We start from the raw sequence: 18,659 nt of genomic DNA on the forward strand, positions 1-18,659 counted from the left end.
TCTTTTAGATCCATCCCTCCTCTCTCCCCACACTTATTCCGACCTTCCCCCTTCTAGGTTCATGCTCTGGTCTTTCCTCTACTGGATTACTGCATTAGCATCCTTGTCAAAATCACACCTCTTCCAACTAGTTTTCCTCAATTGACTTCCCTGGATCCTGAGTCATATTATCCCTTGAGTCATCTCTAACACTTATGAATTAGTCACACCCTCAATTGCCTAATTTATTTCATTTGACAACGTTATTTTTATTTTTTTGATATTTATTGAGTGCTTATTGTGTGCAGAGAACTGTAATAAGTGCTTGGAAGAGTACAATACAACAAAGTTGGCCGACACAGGCTCTGATCACAACGAACATACAGTCTAGTGGCTGAGACAGACATTAATATAAATAAATAATTTATACTATGTAATTTATACATCTATACTTAAGTGCTGTGGGGGTGAGAGTGGGATGAATATCAAATGCCCAAAGGTCAGAGATCCTAAAGCATAGACAATGTAGAAGGGAGAGAGAGCCATGGAAAAGAGGTCTTAATTAGGGGAAGGTGCCTTGGAGGAGATGTGACTTTAATAAGGTTTTGAAGTGGGGATTGTGGTGATCTGGTGCAGATGAAGGAGGAGGTTGTTCCAGGCCAGAGGAAGTATGTGGAAAAGGAGACTATGTTTGTACTTGTCTCCCCTTTTACAGCATAAGCTCCATTTGGGCAGGAAACAAGTCACTTTGTTATTCTGTTTTTCCCAAATGCCCAGTAAAGTGTATTACTTTACTTCAGAGAAGCAGTATAGCCTAATGGCAAGAGCACGGGCCTGAGTGTCAGAGGACCTGGTTCCAACCCCAACTCTGCCATTTCTCTGCTTTGTGACCTTGAGCAAGTCAGTTAACTTCTCTGTGCCTCAGTTTCCTGTTCTCCCTCCTTCTTAGATTGGGAGCCCCACATAGGACAGGGTCTGTGTCCAAACTGATTACTTGGACCTACTCCAGTGCTTAATACAGTGCCTGTTACCTAGTGAACTCTTAAAAGATATCATAAGAGTAATAATAACTTTAATTTTACTACTTCTTTAAGATTATACCAATGATGGCAACACTCTTTTATGAGAGCCATGCCACTGCTACTGTCAAGGGTGGTGTGGAAATCACAGGCGTGACAACATCATAGACACAAAAGCTGCCCTCTGTTCCATGTCTGTGATAAATAGTACCAAATTACTACTTGGCATTTGCAGCATTTAGTTCTATTAAACTAGGCCACCTGTGTCAGTTTAACAAAAAAGCCTTTCAGGTACCCTCCTGTCATCCAATCTACTCGTCTCTCCCATCCAAACAAGCTGAGCCGAGGAGAACATAGACTGACTTCCTTTCAGAACTTTATAGTTGAGATCATTAGTCCAGTGTTCAATCATTGCTTGCACATCTGAATTCACTAGTGAGTCTTCATTACCTCTAAATAGGAAAAGGAGAATTATCTGTTAACCTTACAGGTTTCTGGACTAGTCACCAAATAGGCATTTGAAACTACTGCCAACCTGCAAGAGTCCAACCTGCCATTGTTAGACAGCAAACAATGATGAATTGTCAAAATACTTCTGACCACCCCAGATTCACTGAATCAAGACCAGTCTCAGTACTGTTATGATTGATAAGCAGGGGCAACACCTCCTCAGTTTTCTTTGACTTTTTTCAATATGCTCTGCCACTGCCTTGTGAATTGCAGCCTGAATGTGTAATGAACTAATTTAATTTTGAGCCTATTAATTGAGTTCAGTTTCAATCTTATAGCTCAGTCACATCAACTTGAAGCCTGACACAAAGTCCTGCTTTGACATAACAAAGTTCATAAATGTTAATACATGGCTCCAAGAAAGAATGGAGGGTGATGTGTTCACCTATGTTTTGCAAATAAAAAACAGGTGGGTGGATGAGTCACCAAAAATACTGTACCGGGGTAATGAGACATAGTGCCTGGAGCTGGAAATGCTGGCAACAGTTTAGAAAGGCATCATAAAGGTGCTCTCCATCAACAGATCTCTTCTCGACTAAATTTTTCCTCCACTCCAGCCTCAAGAATGCTATGAGATCAATGACTAAAGACAACAAGAAATAAAAGAAGAATACTGTATGTTTCACAAATTGGCCCTAATTTCTATTTCCCACTGGATTTCCCAATGCATTTTTGGCACAAGACAAAGGGAATGTGGTAATGCATTAAATGTCTCTATTAAATGCCAAGAAAAGATGGGTGAACCTCAAGACATTTAGAGATGTGGGTTAGATAAGCATCGAGAGTTTTGGATGTTGCTTCAAAGATTGCCTGAATCATCTGCATATTTGAGGTTTTTACAATTGGTTTGGAAATTCTGTAAAATGGGCTTTCTCGTCACATCTAATATTTACATTTTCCAGCAGCTTTTCAGATACCCTGTTTCCTGCTTACTGCAACCTGGGAATGTTCCCAAATAGGTTTATTTCCTGTTTATCTGGTGCTTAGAACTTCAGATTTATTCTTGTTTGTGTCTAACTTAGCACGACTACATGCTAAGCTACATTTAACAAAATTAAAAATACTACAGCAATAATCTTAGTCACTTTAGAGGATTTGCCAGGGTACAGAAAGGTGTCACAAATCTGAATATGTTAGGTGAAGTTCTCATAATATGTGGAAGGAAACTTATTTGAAAAGAAGCTCTAGTTTGTGGGAAAAGTCTGTTAGAATTGATTTTCAAACCCTCTTTCTCTGCCACTTTTGAATGCCCATGATGAAATATGGAATCTTCTAGATGATAAGTAGCATTGTGTAGTGGCAGGAGCATGGGCTTGGGAGTCAGAGGAACTAAGTTCTAATCCTGGTTCTGCCACTTACCTTCTGTGTAACCTTGGGTAGCTCACTTGACTTGGCTGGGCCTCAGTTTCCATATCTGTTAAATGGGAATTCAATTCCTGTTCTCCCTCCTACTAAAATTGTGAGCCCTGTATGGGATAGGAACTGTGTCTGAACTGATTATCTGCTGTCTATTCCAATGCTTAGGACAGTGCTTGGCACATACAAAGGCTTAATAAATACCACAATTGTTTTTATTTTTTTGAATAGGACTTTTCATATGGCATAGTTGGGGTCCACTTAAGCCATGATTTCTAACTGCCCTGGTTGCTTAGAGTTTTAATCTTCTGGGCCCAGTGAACTCTCAACTTCTCTTCTTGATTTTTTCATTCTGTGATACTTATAGTTCTCTGAAAAAGGCTTTCCCTTTTGGTTAACAATAATAATTGTGGTATTTGTTAAGAACTTACTATGTGCCAGGCATGTTACTAACTGCTGGGGTGAATACAAGCATATCAGATTGGACATAGACCCTAGCACCTGTGACTCGCTGTCTCAATCCCCATTTTACAGATGAGATAACTGAGGCACAGATAAGTGAAGTGACTTGCCCAAGGTCACACAGCAGATGTGGCAGAGTCAGAATTCAAATCTATGACCTTCTGATTCCCAGACCCGTGTTCTGTCCACTACACCGTGCCACTTAATAGACAAAGATATTCAGACATAATAAAAAAAATCATGATGCTCAGTCACACTGTTTCATTCAATATAAGTTTTTCCCCTGGTTTTTCCCCTATGAAAATATTAGAAATTGAGATTTTCTTCCTGGTTCTTAATTTTTATATTCAAATTGTAAAATGCCAAAATGCTAGAGAAGCAGGGTTTAGTACACTGTCAATCAATAGTATTTATTGAGCACTCACTACATGTTAAGCACCCTACTAGATGTTTGGGAGAGAACAATATTGTAGAGTTGGTAGACACGGTCTTGCCCCACAATCAGCCAATCAATGATATTTACTAATTGCTTACTGTGTGCTGAACACTGTACTAAGCACTTGGGAAAGTACAATGCAATAGAGTTGGTACACACAATCTCTGCCCCCAAGGAGCTTACAATCTTGAGGGAGGAGGCAAGACAGATATTAAAATTAATTACTGATGGGGGAATGTGAGAGAATAGGGATATGTATTTAAGTGGGGCTAGGGGTAGAGGGAATATAACATTCTTAAGGTGTATATATCCAAGTACATAGGCAGTATCAAAGGGAGGGTGAATGGGTGAAATGAGGGCTTTATCAGAGAAGGCCGCTTAGAGAAGGGGAGTGGGAAGAAAGGTGGTTTGCTGGATGTGAGTGGGCGGAGTGTGTTCCAGGCCAAAGGCAGTAGGTCAGTGGCAAAACAGGCAGCATCAAGGAAGAGACATTGCAGGAGTCAGCTGTGTGGGTTGGGTTGTAGTGGTAGATCAGTGAGGCATGACAAAGAGGAGGGTTGGTTGAGTGCTATAAGGCTTAAGGTGAGGAATTTCTGTTTGGAGGTAGGTGGTCAACCACTGGAGGTTCTTGAGAAATGGGGACATGTAGACTGAACACTTTTTGAGAAAAATGATTCAGGAAGCAGAGTGAATTATGGCCTGGAAGAGGGAGGGACAGGAGGTAGGATGGTCAGCAAGGAGGCTAATGTAATATTCTAGGCTGGATATATGAGCTTGGATCAGCATGGTAGCAGTTCGGTTGGAAAGGAAGGGGTGAATTCTAGAGATGTGAAAGAACTGACAGGATTCAGTGAATACATGAGTTGAATGAAAGAGATGAGTCTATGATAATGCCAAGGTTACGAGCTTGTGAGACAGGAAGGATGGTCAAATTAATCAATGGTGGTGAGAAAGTGTGGAGAGAGACAAGGTTTAGGTTTGAATATGAGAAGTTCTGTTTTTGACATGTAAATTTTGAGGTGTTGGTGAAACATCCAGAGAAGGAGAGAGGTCAGGCCTGGAGAGACAAATTTGGAAATCATCCATGTAGAGATGGTAATTGAAGACATGGGAGGGAATTAGTTCTCAGTGACTGGGTGCAGATGGAGACTAGAAGGGGAGTCAGAACTGAGCCTAGATTCCCAGATTTAGAGAGAGGCAGAGGAGGAGCCTGCAAAAGAGACTTAGAGGGAGCAGCCAGAGAAATTGGAGAACCAGAAGAAGCAGCATAGTCTAGTGGAAAGAGCATGGGCCTGGGAGTCAAAGGACCTGCATTCTAATCCCAGCTCTGCCACTTGCCTGCTGTGTGACTTTGGACAAATTACTTAACTTCTCTGTGCCTCAGTTACCTCGTCTGTAAAACAGAGATTAAAACTGTGAGCTTTGTGGGACAGCGACTGTCCCAATTGATTATCTTGTATCTACCCTAGTGCTTAGTACAGTGCCTGCCATGTGGTAAGCAACTAACAAGTGCTATAAAAAACTTCAACAAACAAATGAAAAAACAAGAGAAGAGTGTTGCTGAAGCCAAAGTTAGATAATGTTTTCAGGAGAAGACAATGTTCCACAGTGTCAAAGGCTGCGGAAAGGTTGAGGAGGATTCGGATGGAGTAGAGGCCATTTGATGTTGCAAAAAGGAGATCTTTGGTAATCTTAGAGAGAGCAGTTTACATGAAGTGGAGCGTGCAGAAGCCAGATTGCAGGTGTTCAAGGAGAAAATTGGAGGAATGGAAGTAGATGCCGCAGGTGTAAACAATTTGCTTGAGGAGTTTGGAAAGGAAGAGTAAAAGGGTGAAGGAGCAATAACTGGAGGGTGCTGTGGGGTCAAGGAAGGTTTTTGGGTTTTTTAAAGATAGGGAAATAACCCTATTTAAAAGCATTGGGATAGGAGCCAGGGGAAAGTGAGCGGCTGAAAACGGCAATCAAAGAGGGAAGAAGAGATGGGGCAAGTTTTTTATCAAGGCATGAGGTGTTGGGGTTGGAAAAAAGGTTGAGAAGATAAATTTTCACAACAGGTGTGAGATCTCTTGAGATACAGCTCAGAAGGATGGCAGGGTTGAAGATGGGGTAAGAGGAGGGAGTGGAGAGGTACAGGAGAGATTTTAGGGAGATCATGTCTGATGGTTTCAATTTTGCCAGTGAAGTCAGCAGCAAGGCCATTAGGGGCTGGAGGTTGGAATAAAGGAGTTAAATGTCTGAAACAGCTGGTGAGGACAATGGTCATGGCAGTCAGTAAAGATGGAGGCATAGTGTGGTTGGGTGGAGGGGAAAGCAGAGTTAAAGTAAGGGAGAATGAGTTGGAGATGGACAAGTCAGCCCGGTGTCTGGATTTCTGCCAACAGTGTTCCACAGTTCAAACACAAGAGCAGAAGAAGTAGAGTACTTGACCCACGTCACAGTATTTATTTATTATTGTTCTCTTCGGGGTTTGAGGTTGTTGCTGCAGAAAGATAAAAAAAGATCACTTTTCAAAACTATTAACTTCTTTTATTCATTGCTGTCTTTGTTCATTACTCTATATAGAAAACCACCAGAGCCAATAAGACATCTTGACCAGCCATTCTTGATCAAAGTTTTGGGTAAAGATGTAAAGATATTGTTGAGTGAAATACATATCCCACTGTGACAGGCAGAGTAATAAAAGGAGTCTAACCCTACATGGAGCCCTGAAATCAAATATTTAGATCAGTTTCAAGATTTTCTTGATTAAAACATTGATTAAGCAAATACTGAAAGAAAAATGTGTTCCATAAAACCCCTCCCCCCATACCTAATGGACTTAGTTAATGTCTCCATGGACTGAGGAAACTCTACTGAAAGAGGTGTGTTTAGTGGGTAGGTGAATTATGTCTTGTTGGTTCTACTTGGCATGTAACCCCTGCCCATGAAACAAAAGCTACTGAGAGTCAGCAGGCCTCTCGTCACGATTGCAATCACCTCAGGCTGTTCTCCCCAAATGAAAATGAGTCAATTCTCAAGAGCCCCAAAAGGAAATCAAGTGTAATATAAATATGAACTGAACCAAGCAGGACATTGGTGATTTTTTTTAATTATCAAGATATTTGTTCTTGAGAAAAGCAAAAATGCATTTGAGGGAGATTTTTGAAAGGAAATTATGGAGAGGACAGATTCTGACCTACTCTGTGTCCCTTGGAGAACTGGGATGGAATGGAAAGGATTCCAGAGGTTTTTTTTTTTCTACTCCCCTAATAGAAGTAAAATAACCATATGAAATAGCAGGGACAGAAGAGCCAACAGGAGGATAAATGCCAAAGGAGCGATGTCAACTCAGCCCCAAATTTCCCCAGTGGGTAAGAGAGAGAAGACTTTCTTATTTATCTATTCTTGAAAACTGTAAAAATTATTGTACTTTGGCCCCTCTGGGTACAGTGAGAATAGAGACTCACATGGCCATGAAATAAAAGATTAAGATAAAGCAAAAACCCTTAAAAATTCAAAATTAGAATTCTCAACAGGCCCAGATGGGTTAGTTTACCGGATTTTACCTGACCCCTTTAGAAAGAGTGGGTCACTCAATTGGCCCGACAAGTACAGTTGTAAATCCTATTTTGAATAATATAGTATAAATAGAGGACCTAATGAGCCCTAAGCACTATGCTAAGTGCTTGGGAAAGTATAACAGTAGCAAGGCACCCTTTCCCTACCTCCCTGTACTCCATTATCTAATGGGGAGAGAGACAAAAATGATTTATAGGTAATTTAAAAACAGGAAAAACAACTTTAAAAACAGGAAGTAGTATAAAGACAGCTGGATGAAGCACCCGAATAAATTATTGAATATTCAGATAAATATATAAATAAAACAAATAGAAACATACTTATGTATCCAGTTGCTGAAAATAGGAATAAAGTACATAAATATAAAGGGAGGGTTTTAGTCTGACATGAGTGTAGTGCTGAAAATTAATCAAGGAAGACCTTCTAGAGGAGGTAAAATTTTAGGATGGCTTGAAAAAATGGGAAGAGCTTTGGTCTAGTGGATTTGGAGGAGAAGGGTATCCCAAACTGGGGGAACAGCACAAACTAGAGCAGGGAGGTGAGAGAGTTGCAAGCACTGAACAAGTAGAAGGTGATTTTTTGAAGAAGCAAAGTGTGTGAGCTGAGGAACAGTGGATACAGATGGCTGATATTTCAAGGAGGAAGGGAGACTTGGAGCCGATGGTAAAACAATTTTGTCTGATACAGAGGGAGATAGGAAGCCATAGGAGGTCTTGTGAAAGAGGAGAGGTGTGTGCTGAGGGAGATTAAGGAAAACGATCCAACCAGCAACTTAAAGAAAATACTGTAGGAGTGAAACTACCTATTTCTACCAATTTCTCTACCTTTTTAACATGAAAAATCACCATGGTGTGAAATCTCAATTGAGCTCATAACATTAGCATTGACTCTGCCCACTTTTCCCATCAACTTTCCTCTCTTCAGGTCACCCACGTCTCTCTCTAATTTGAATATACTCAAATCACAGATTCAAGCAGTACTGGAGATTCAATTTTATTACATAGCTTTGCTACATTCCATATCGTGTAAGCAGGGTGTCTAGCACCTAATTAATAGCCCTAGAGTTTGGATCCTGTAGATGAACTTATGCCCTGCCTATGAATCCAGCAAGGAACATAGATAGATACCCATTCCCTGATTGACTGACAGATAGAACTGTCATCATCATCATTAGCAGCAGCATTTATTAGAGCCTACCATGTAAAGGCTGAACTGCACTGAATATAGCACGTGCAGAGCATTGTTTTACACAGTTGGGAATGAATGATACATCTAAAAGGTTTGTTTGCTTTCCTCAAGAGGCAGTTAAATGGAGATAAAGGGGCAAAAATTGAGAAAAATATAATAAACAAGTAAAAGCTGTGGCATAAAAAGTCATTTAAATAAACTGGCAACAAATACCAGGCATCTGGTAACTGTTTCTTGGAGGATCTGACTGAGCATTTTGAAGTGAGTAGAGATGTGGCTTAGAGGATTTGAAATGGGAGAAAGTTCCAAGCAGTGGGAAAGGTGTGAGCAACACACCAGAGGCAGAAGAGTCATGAGTTCAGTATGGTTAGGAAGTAGTTTGAGAGGAATGAAGGGTGTAAAGTGTGTTGTAGCGGGACAAGAAAGTAGATGTGCAAGAAGATATCAGTTGGTGAAAAGCTTTGAAGCTAATAATGGCTTAGTGGCTAGAGCCTGGGCCTGAGAGTCAGAAGGTCATGGGTTCTAATTCCGACTCCCTCACTTGTCTGCTGTTTGACCTTGGGTAAGTCACTTTGCTTCTCTGGGCCTCAGTTGCCTCATCTGTAAAGTGGGGATTGAGACTGTGAGCCCCAAGAAGTACAGGAACTGTGTCCAACACGATTTGCTTGTATTTACCCCAGCACTTAGAATAGTGCCTGGTACAAAGTGCTTAACAAATACCATAATTATTAATCAGGAATTTTTGTTTCATATGGGAAGGAATGGATGGCCATTATGAGTTTCTCAGAAAGGTAGTGCTGTGTTCTGAACAACATAAAAAAGAAATGAGATTAATAAAGAGGATTGTTACATAATGCAACTTGAAAGTGGAGAGAGTTTGAACGAGGTTGGTGGCTGAATGAATTGCATGGAAGTGGTGAATTTGGATGATACCTTAGAGTAATGAAGTCTCTAATCAGAAACAGTCATTGGTTGTGAGACATCAGGGCTGAAAACTTAGACTATGAGCTCCATGTGGGACAGGGACTGTTTTCAGCTTGTTTGATTTGTATCTACTCCAGTGCTTAGAATAGTGCTTGACACGTAGTAAAAGCTTAACAAATACCATAAAAATCCTTTGGAGAGGAACTGATTTTCATACATAGAGTGACTTGCAAAGTACTACTTGAACTCTCTCAATCCTGTTAATCATGTCCCTGTGGGGTACAGGGTGTGACATACAGAGAGGTGGGCAGGGTTGCAGTAGATCAGATAAATAATTATGGTACTTGTTAGGCACTTACTATGTGCCAAGCACTGCTCTAAACGCTGGGATAGATCAGATTACAAGGTAATCAGATTGTCCCACGTAGGGCTCACAGTCTTAATCCCCATATTACAGATGAGATAACTGAGACATAGAGAAGTTTAGTGGCTTGCCCAAGGTCACACAGCAGACAAATGGTGGAGCTGGGATTAGACCCCATGTCCTAAGACTCCCAAGCTCGTGCTCTTTCCACTAAGCTATGCTGCTTCCTTATACTGTGAAAACCTGGCTGACATTAGCCAACTATGGGTGGATCCAGGACAAGAACCCAGCCTTTCTCACTCCTGAAGCAGTGCTCTTTCCATTAGACCAACAGCAGCAGCAGGCTATCAAAGAGTAAAAATTGGCAGGATTTAGAAATTGATTGGATATGGGAGGTGAAGGACAAAGATTCATTCAATTGTATTATTGAGCACTTACTGTGTGCATAGCACTGTACTAAGTGCTTGGAAAGTACAATTTGGCAACAGATAGAGATAATCCCTACCCAACAATGGGCTCACAATCTAGAAGGGGGCGACAGACAACAAAGCAAAACAAGTAGACAGGAATCAATACCACCAAAATAAATAGAATTATAGATATATGCACATCAATAAAATACAGTAATAAATATGTACAAATATACACAAGCGCTGTCGGGAGGGGAAGGGGGTAGGGCAGAGGTAGGGAATGGGTGTGATGGGGAGGAGGAGCAGAGGAAAAGGGGGGTCTCAGTCTGGGAAGGCCTCCTGGAGGAGGTGAGCTCTCAGTAGGGCTTTAAAGGGAGGAAGAGAGCTAGTTTGGTGGATGTGTGGAGGGAGGGCATTCCAGGCCAGAGGTAGGACTTGGGCCAGGGGTCAACGCTGGTACAGGCAAGAATGAGGCACAGTGAGGAGGTTAGTGACAGAGGAGCGGAGTGTGTGGGCTGGGCTGTAGAAGGAGAGAAGGGAGGTGAGGTAGGAGGGGGCAAGGTGATGGAAAGCTCTGAAGCCAATAGTGAGGAGTTTTTGCTTTATGTGAAGGTTGATAGGCAACCACTGGATGCTTTTGAGGAGAGGAGTGACATGCCCAGAGCGTTGAAACAAAGACACTGTGGGTGTAAGCCTCTGAGATAAAGAAGGTAATGGAGTTGATCCTAATGAGAAAGTAGGTAGAAAAGAAAAGTAGGAGTTTGTAGTATGTTGGAAACCACCATCAGGGCATCCAACTGGACATACCAAAAAAGCAGAAGGAAATAGGAGCCACTGAAGTAGGTGAGACAGGCCTGGAGATGTAGATTTGGGTAGCAGAAAACATGTGAATGGATGACCTCCCCAAGAGAAAATATATATAATATATATATATATATATATATATATATATATATATATATATATATATATATATATATATAAATTCATTCATTCGATCGTATTTATTTAGCGCTTACTGTGTGCAGAGCACTGTACTAATATACATATAGACAAAAATTGACTAGAGAACTAGAACAGAGATTCATGGACATATGCTTCCTGAGGTCTTGTAGAATTGTAAAGTACTCTCCCAAGCATTTAGAGTACTCTGCATACAGTAAGGACTCAATAAATACTTTCAAGGTTGATAACTAGGCTTTCTTTATTAATAATAATAATAATAATGGCATTTAAGCACTTACTATGTTCAACACACTGTTCTAAGCGCTGATACAAGGTAATCAGGGTGTCCCACATAGGGCTCACAGGCTTCATTCCCATTTTACAGATTAGGTGACTGAGGCACAGAGAAGTTAAGTGGCTTGCCCAAAGTCACACAACTGACAAGTGACGAAACCAGAATTAGAGTCCATGACCTCTGACTCCCAAGCCTGTTCTCTTTCCACTAAACCATGCTGCTTCTCATATTGAATTGATAGAAGGATGAGATTATAATAGTCACTAAGCATAAGGTGATGTCTGCTCAATTTAATTAGAAACAGCATGGTCTAGTGGAATAGCCCTGGCTCTGGGAGGCAAGAGACCTGAGTTCTAATCCCAGCTCTGCCATTTGTATAGTTTGTGACCTTGGGCTAGTTACTTAACTTCTCTGTGCCTCAGTCCATTAGTAAAATTGGAATAAATACCTGTTCTCCCTCCTTTAGACTGTGAACCCCATGTTGGATAGTGACTGAGTCCAATCTGGTTACCTTGGATCTGCCCCAGTGATGGAATACCACCACTGGTATTCTGGTATGACTTTTCTTTTCCAATCAGCCTTATGATTCTCCTAACTCTCTGGCCACTCTCTGTCTCTTATACCAGCTCATCTTCTACCTCTCACCACTTAACTATGAGGGTCCCTCAATATTTATTCAGTTCTGGGGACCTTCTATTCTCCATCTACACCCACGGCCTTGGAAAACTCATATGACTTTACCATCTATGCACAGATAATTCCTAAATCTACCTCTCTAGCCCTGACCTCTGTCCTTCTCTGCAGACTTAAATTTCCTTCTGTCTTCAGTTCATCTCTACATGGATGACACCTCAAACTTAATATGTCTAAAAAAGAACTCTTCATCTTCTCCCCCAAGCCCTGTCTTCCCCAACATTTCCCTTCAAATAACAGTATTTTTCAAGCACTTACTATATGCCAAGCACTGTAGTAAGCACTGGCATAGATACAAGATGCCAACCTGACTGGAAGAGTCCCTGCTCTATGTGGGACTCACAAGCTACAATGGAGGTAGTAGGAGTTAATGAGGAGAGTGAGGCACAGAGAAATAAAATGAGTGGCCCAAGATCAAGAGAAAGCAAGTGGCAGATCTGGGAGTAGAACTCAGGTATCCTCTGACTTCCAGGCCCAAGTTCTATCCATTAGATGATGCTGCTTCCCACTACTTCCCGCTGTAGGTGGCACTACCACCCCAGTCAAACATTGGAATTATCCTCTACTTATATCTCTCACTTGACCAGCATATTCAATTACCAAATCCTGTCAGTTCTACCATCATGTCATCTCCAAAATCGTCTCTTCTACTAAACTGCTATCATGTTGATCCCACTGCTTATCAAATACCACCTTGACTAGACTGTGTGCCTGTTGTTGGTTAGGGACCATCTCTATAGGTTGCCGATTTGTACTTCCTACATGCTTACTACAGTGCTCTGCACATAGTAAGAGCTCAATAAACATGATTGAATGAATGAATATTGTACCAGCCTCCTTGCTGACGTCTCTGCCTCCTCTTTCTTCCTGTTCCAGTCCATACTTCACTCTGCTGTCCAGATAATTTATGGTATTTGTTAAGCACTTATCAAGCACTATTCTAAGTCCTGAAGTAGAAGCTAAGTGACTTGCCCAAGGTCATGCAGCAGACTAATGGTGGAATTGGGGTTAGAATCCATATTCTCTGACTCCCAGGACCATGTGCTTTTCACTAGACCATGCTGCTTCTAAAAATATATTTAGTCCACATCTCCCCACTCCTCAAAAATTTCCAATGCATGCCAATCCACCTCTGCATCAGAGACTCCTTATCATAGGTTTTAAGGCATTCAATCAGCTCTCCTCCTAGTGTAAGATCAATGTGGGCAGGGAACCTATCAACTCTGCTGTATTACACTATTCCAAGCACTTAGCACAGTGTTCAGTAAATATCACTGATGATACTTTATCTTGCTGATTTCCCATTATAACCCAACCCATACCGTTCACTCCTCTAACTCCAACCTATTCACTGTATCACAATCTCATCTGTCTCACTGCCACCCCTTGCTCACTTCTTCCCTCTGGCCTGGAAATCTTCCCCCCATCTAAACTGACAGACCACCTCTCTCCCCACCTTTGAACTCCTCCTAAATAATAATACTAACTGTGGTATTTGTGAAGCACTTACTATATGCCAGGCACTGTTCTAAGGGCTGGGGTGGATACAAGCAAATCAGATTGACTACAGTCCCTGTCCCAGTTGGGGCCCCCATATTACAGATGAGGTAATGGAGACACAAAGAAGTGAAGTAACTTGCACTAGGTCAGACAGCAGACAAGTGGCAAAGCTGGAACTAGAACCCATGACCTTCTGACTCCCAGGCCCATGCTCTATCCACTACACCGTGCTGCTTCTCGAAACATATCTCCTCTAAGAGGCCTTCCTTGAATAAGCCCTCATTTCCTCTACTCTTCCTCCCTTCTGAATCCCCTAAGCACTTGGATCTGTTCCCCTACAGCACTTGATCTTCACCCCTCTTCTTGACCCTCAGCATTTATGTACATATCTTTATACTCTCCCATTTCCCCCATCTATAATTTATTTTAAAGTCTATCTCACCCTTAAGACTGTAAGCTCTTTGTGGACAGGGATCATGTGTATCAACTCTGTGTTGTTCTCTTCCAAGCCCTTAGGAAAGTGCTCAGCACACAGTAAGCTCTCAACAAATGCCATTTGTTGATTTTTTCTGGTCTACATATAGTGACAGCTTCTCAGGAAAGGCTCACAGTCTTATACACAACAAGCACACACTGAAAAAAGCACTTGGAATGTTCAATAAAACTTGAAGTTTTGAGTGAGCTTGGAATACTCTATCTCCAATAAAGAGACTACAACAGTTTTAATTTCAGTAAAGGAGAGGGTGTCTGGACACATAGACTTGTGGGATACTGAAAAGGGCTAAGGAAGGAAGTGATGAGATTTCCTTTCTTGAAGGTGCTTGGAAAGAATCTAGTCTGCCCAAGATGGTTTAGCTCTCATCACTGGAAATGGATTGATTCTTCTAGTTCTATAATAATAAATGTGGATTTTGTTAAGGAATACTATTTACAAGTGCTAGTATTTATAATACTAAGTGCTGGAGTAGATACATGGCAATCAGATCTGTCTAGGCAGCAGGGAGAACTGCTACTGAATTCCCAGATGAGGAAACTGAGGCATAGAGAACTTTACTGACTTGCCCAAAGTTACAAAAGAGGCACATAGTGGAGCCAAGATTAGAACCCAGATCCTCTGCCTCCCAGGCATGTTAGGCCATCCTGCTTTATGACCCTAAGATTTCCTATGAGAAGGAAAACAATGCATTTATTAACCTTTTCAGGCACACTCATGCTCTTAGCTCATGCACTGTCACAGGGTCATCAATCAATGGTATTTACTGAGTGCTCATGGTATACAGAGCACCATACTGAGTTGTGATCCCTGCCCACAGGGAGCTTACAGTCTACAGGGGGACTTCAATCACAAAGGACAATAAATAAGTACTAGTTTGTTGCTGTGCTTATGTGTCTTACCCACTTGCGAATATTGGTCTCCTGCTTGCTTCCTTTCATGGTGCACATTTCAGCTTCCCCTCAACCGAGGATTATTTAATAGAATAAAAACATTTGAAAGAAAATGGGGAAGAAAGCAGCCAATCTTTTCCTGGTAAGTGTTTGAGACAGAGGAAACCTAAGGAGACGAGGGGTAGGGGTTGAGGTTGGGGCTCTGGGAGGAGAGACGAAAGACCAAAGCTGAAAGCCGTCTGGCTAAGCTCCTTTTTCATTTTTCTCCTCAAGCTTTTAAGTTTCATTGAGTATTTCAGTGGGATTTCGGGATTGGATGGAAGCTGTGGTAACAAGAAGGCCTCAGGCAAATTCCTCCACTGCAGCCTGGATGCCAAACATTGATTAGAATCTTGGTCAGACTGTATTTATACTCCCCTGCTGATAGACACTATCAAAATGCACACTGAATTCCTTGTAATAAAGGCATGCTGTTTCTTCCTATGGCTCTTACTGAATGGGTGAGTGTGTGTGGGGGTCATTAAGTGCCCCTATCACTGGGTGAATGTTTGTATGCATTTATATATGCCCGAATAAATGTATAGGTCCATTTCTGATGGATAAAGAAGTAAATGGCCAACCACTGGAGGTCCTTGAGGAGTTGGGGGCTGTGGACTGAACATTTTTTTGAAAAACAATCCATGCAGCAGACTGAAGTATAGGCTGGGGTGAGCAGCAGCAGAAGGCAGGGAGGTCAGCGAGGAGGCCGATGCAGTAGACAGGATAGGAAAAGTGCTTACATCAGAATGGTAGCAGTTTAGGTGGAGAGGAAAGGGTGGATTTTAGCAAAGTTGTGATGATAGAACCAACAAGATTTGGTGATAGATTGAATATGTGGGTTGAATGAGAGAGATGTCAAGGCCAACACCGAGGTTGTAGGCTTGTGAGATAGGGAGGATAGTGCTATTGCCTACAGAGATGGAAAGATGTGGGAGGTCAGGATTTGAGTGGGAAGATAAGGAGTTCAGTTTTAGACGTGTTTAATTGGAGGTAACAGCAGGACATCCAGTTAGAGATGTCCTGAAGAGCTTGGAAGATAGGGAGGGGAGTGGTCTGTGGCATGTGAAGGGGAAGGGAGTTCCAGTCAGGAAGGCAGGCAAGAGCAAGAGGTCAGCAACAGGAGAAGCAAGAATGAGTTAGATGGGCATGAGAAGAATGTAGCACGTGAACTGGGGTATAGTGGGAGAAGAGAGTGTATAATAAATGGAGGGAAAGAGCTGACTATCTTAAAGCCTATAATCAGAAATTTATTCCAGATACTGGAAAGGAATGGGCAACCACTGGGGATTTTTGCAAAGTGGAAAGACATGAGCAGATTGGCATTTTAAACAGTCTGAAGGTCAGACAGCATCAGGGAAGCAGGGACTCAGCTTGCAAATATCCACTTCAAGATAACATGAAGCCCTAGTCCATCAATGCTGAATGCATCAATTATTACTTTGCAACAACTTCAAACAGGAGGAGCCCCAGTTTGAAAAGAGGAAAACTATTATGAGAAAACAATGTTATGGCAGTTAGACAAATGGGGCTAGAGCAATCCACGGTTAGGGAAAAATGGCCTTTCAGGGAGCAGACAGACCTCCCTCAATATATAGATGGTGTTGCTAACACTGAGAGAGATTTTTGCTCTTCACTTTTTATTGTTAAAACATAGAATTGTTCCAACCTGTCTTCATTTGTCAGACTTGGTTTTCAGGCACCTGAATGATCTATTGTTTTTATCTACTTTCCCAACTTTTTAGACAAGCCCCATACCGTTTTCCACTCTCCAAACAACTTCCTCTGCTGTACTCTATTAAGTGCTGTTTGGAGCAGGAAATAGATGATTTTCAGTTGACATTGGATGGAAAGTAGTTTCATGCCAATTGATATTGCATGAGCCCATTTGCACTAAATTAATGCAAAATGGTTTGGTGCACAGGAAATGTTTAACGTAAGTGAACAGACATTTATATGGCTGTAAGGGCAAAGGAGAGAGAGAAATACTGGCCAAGCAAATTTTGTAGGGATAATGGAGTTGTCATAATGAATAAAGCCAACATGTTCAGAATTTAGCCTTCAGCCCTTGAGTGATGCTCCAGAGGTAGATAAATAAGCATCTTTAGCCCCTTGCCAATGGAATAATGCTATGCCAAAGGGGAATCCTATAGGACTTCTGGATTTCCTTTCATGGACTACAATTATTCTCCTACTTCAGGCATGTGTCAAGGTGATCATCCTTCTTTAAAGTCCTTGTCTGAAGTCTTGCATAAAGCAATTCAGAAGACACAGATAGTTAAACATTCTTGATGAGACAGCTGTTCAGGGATTTTGTTGCTCTGATAAACAAAAGTTAGTGACTAAATTCCATTCAGAGCAATAAATAGTCTGTGATATCTTTCATCGAAGTCTTCCTTGGATTCCTTATTCATTCATTCAATCATATTTATTGAGCTCTTACTGTGTGCAGAGCACTGCAGTAAGCATTTGGGAGACTATAATATAACAGACACATTCCCTGCCCACAAGAAGCTTACAATCTAGAGGGGGAAATGGGCATTAATATAAACAAATAAATTACAGAAATGTACCTAAGTGCTGTGGGGCTGGGAGGGGGATGAATAAAGGAAGCAAGTCAGGGCGATGCAGAAGGGAGTGGGAATAGAAGAAAGGAGGGCTTAATCAGGGAAGGCCTCTTGGAGGAGATATGTCTTCAATAAGACTTTGAAAGGGGGAGAGCAATTTTCTGTAGGATTTGAAGAGGAGGGTGTTCCAGGACAGAGGCAGGACGTGAGTGAAGGATTGGTGGTGAGGTAGATGATATAATTAATTATAATAGTTATGGTACTTGTTAAGCACTTATTATATGCCAGGAAGTGTACTAAGTCCTGGGTTGGATACAAGCAAATCGAGTTGGACAAAATCCCTGTCCCACCTGGGGTCACAGTCTCAATCCCCATTTTGCAGATGAGGTAACAGGCATAGAGAAGTGAAGTGACTTGTCTAAGGTCACACAGCAGACAAGTGGTGAGCTGGGATTAGAACCCATGACTTTCTGACTCCCAGGCCTATGTTCTATCCACTACACCACGTGAAGCACAGTGAGAAGGTTGGCATTAGAGGAGCGAAGTGCTAGTGGGCTGGATTGTAGCAGGAGAGTAGTGAGGTGAGGTAGAGGGCAAGGTGATCGAGTGCTTTAAAGCCATAGTCAGTGCATACTTAGATTGGGTACATCATTAAAATTAGCTCCTTTCGCATGAACATATTGCAACTGCAAAAGAAAGGTGGCCCAGTCTCCCAAATATTAACACTTAAGGATGAATGTTGTGAAAATATGTCAATGGACAAGAGAGCCTAAGAGGAAGTTAAAGGGAGGGACAGGGATAATGATTAATTAATCATTGGTATTCATTGAGTACTTACTGTGTGCTACTATGGGAAGCCATGAGAAGCTGTGTGGCCTAATGGAAGGGGCGCGGGCCTGGAAGTCTGAGGATTTGGGTTCTAATCCTGGTTCCACCACTTTTCTGCTGTGTGAATTTGGGCAAGTTACTTAGTGGTATTGTGCCTCAGTTATCTCATCTGTAAAATGGGGATTATAATTGTGAGCCCCATT

The sequence above is a fragment of the Tachyglossus aculeatus genome, chromosome 4 (genome assembly GCF_015852505.1).
Source record: "Tachyglossus aculeatus isolate mTacAcu1 chromosome 4, mTacAcu1.pri, whole genome shotgun sequence".
Taxonomy (NCBI): Eukaryota; Metazoa; Chordata; class Mammalia; order Monotremata; family Tachyglossidae; genus Tachyglossus; species Tachyglossus aculeatus.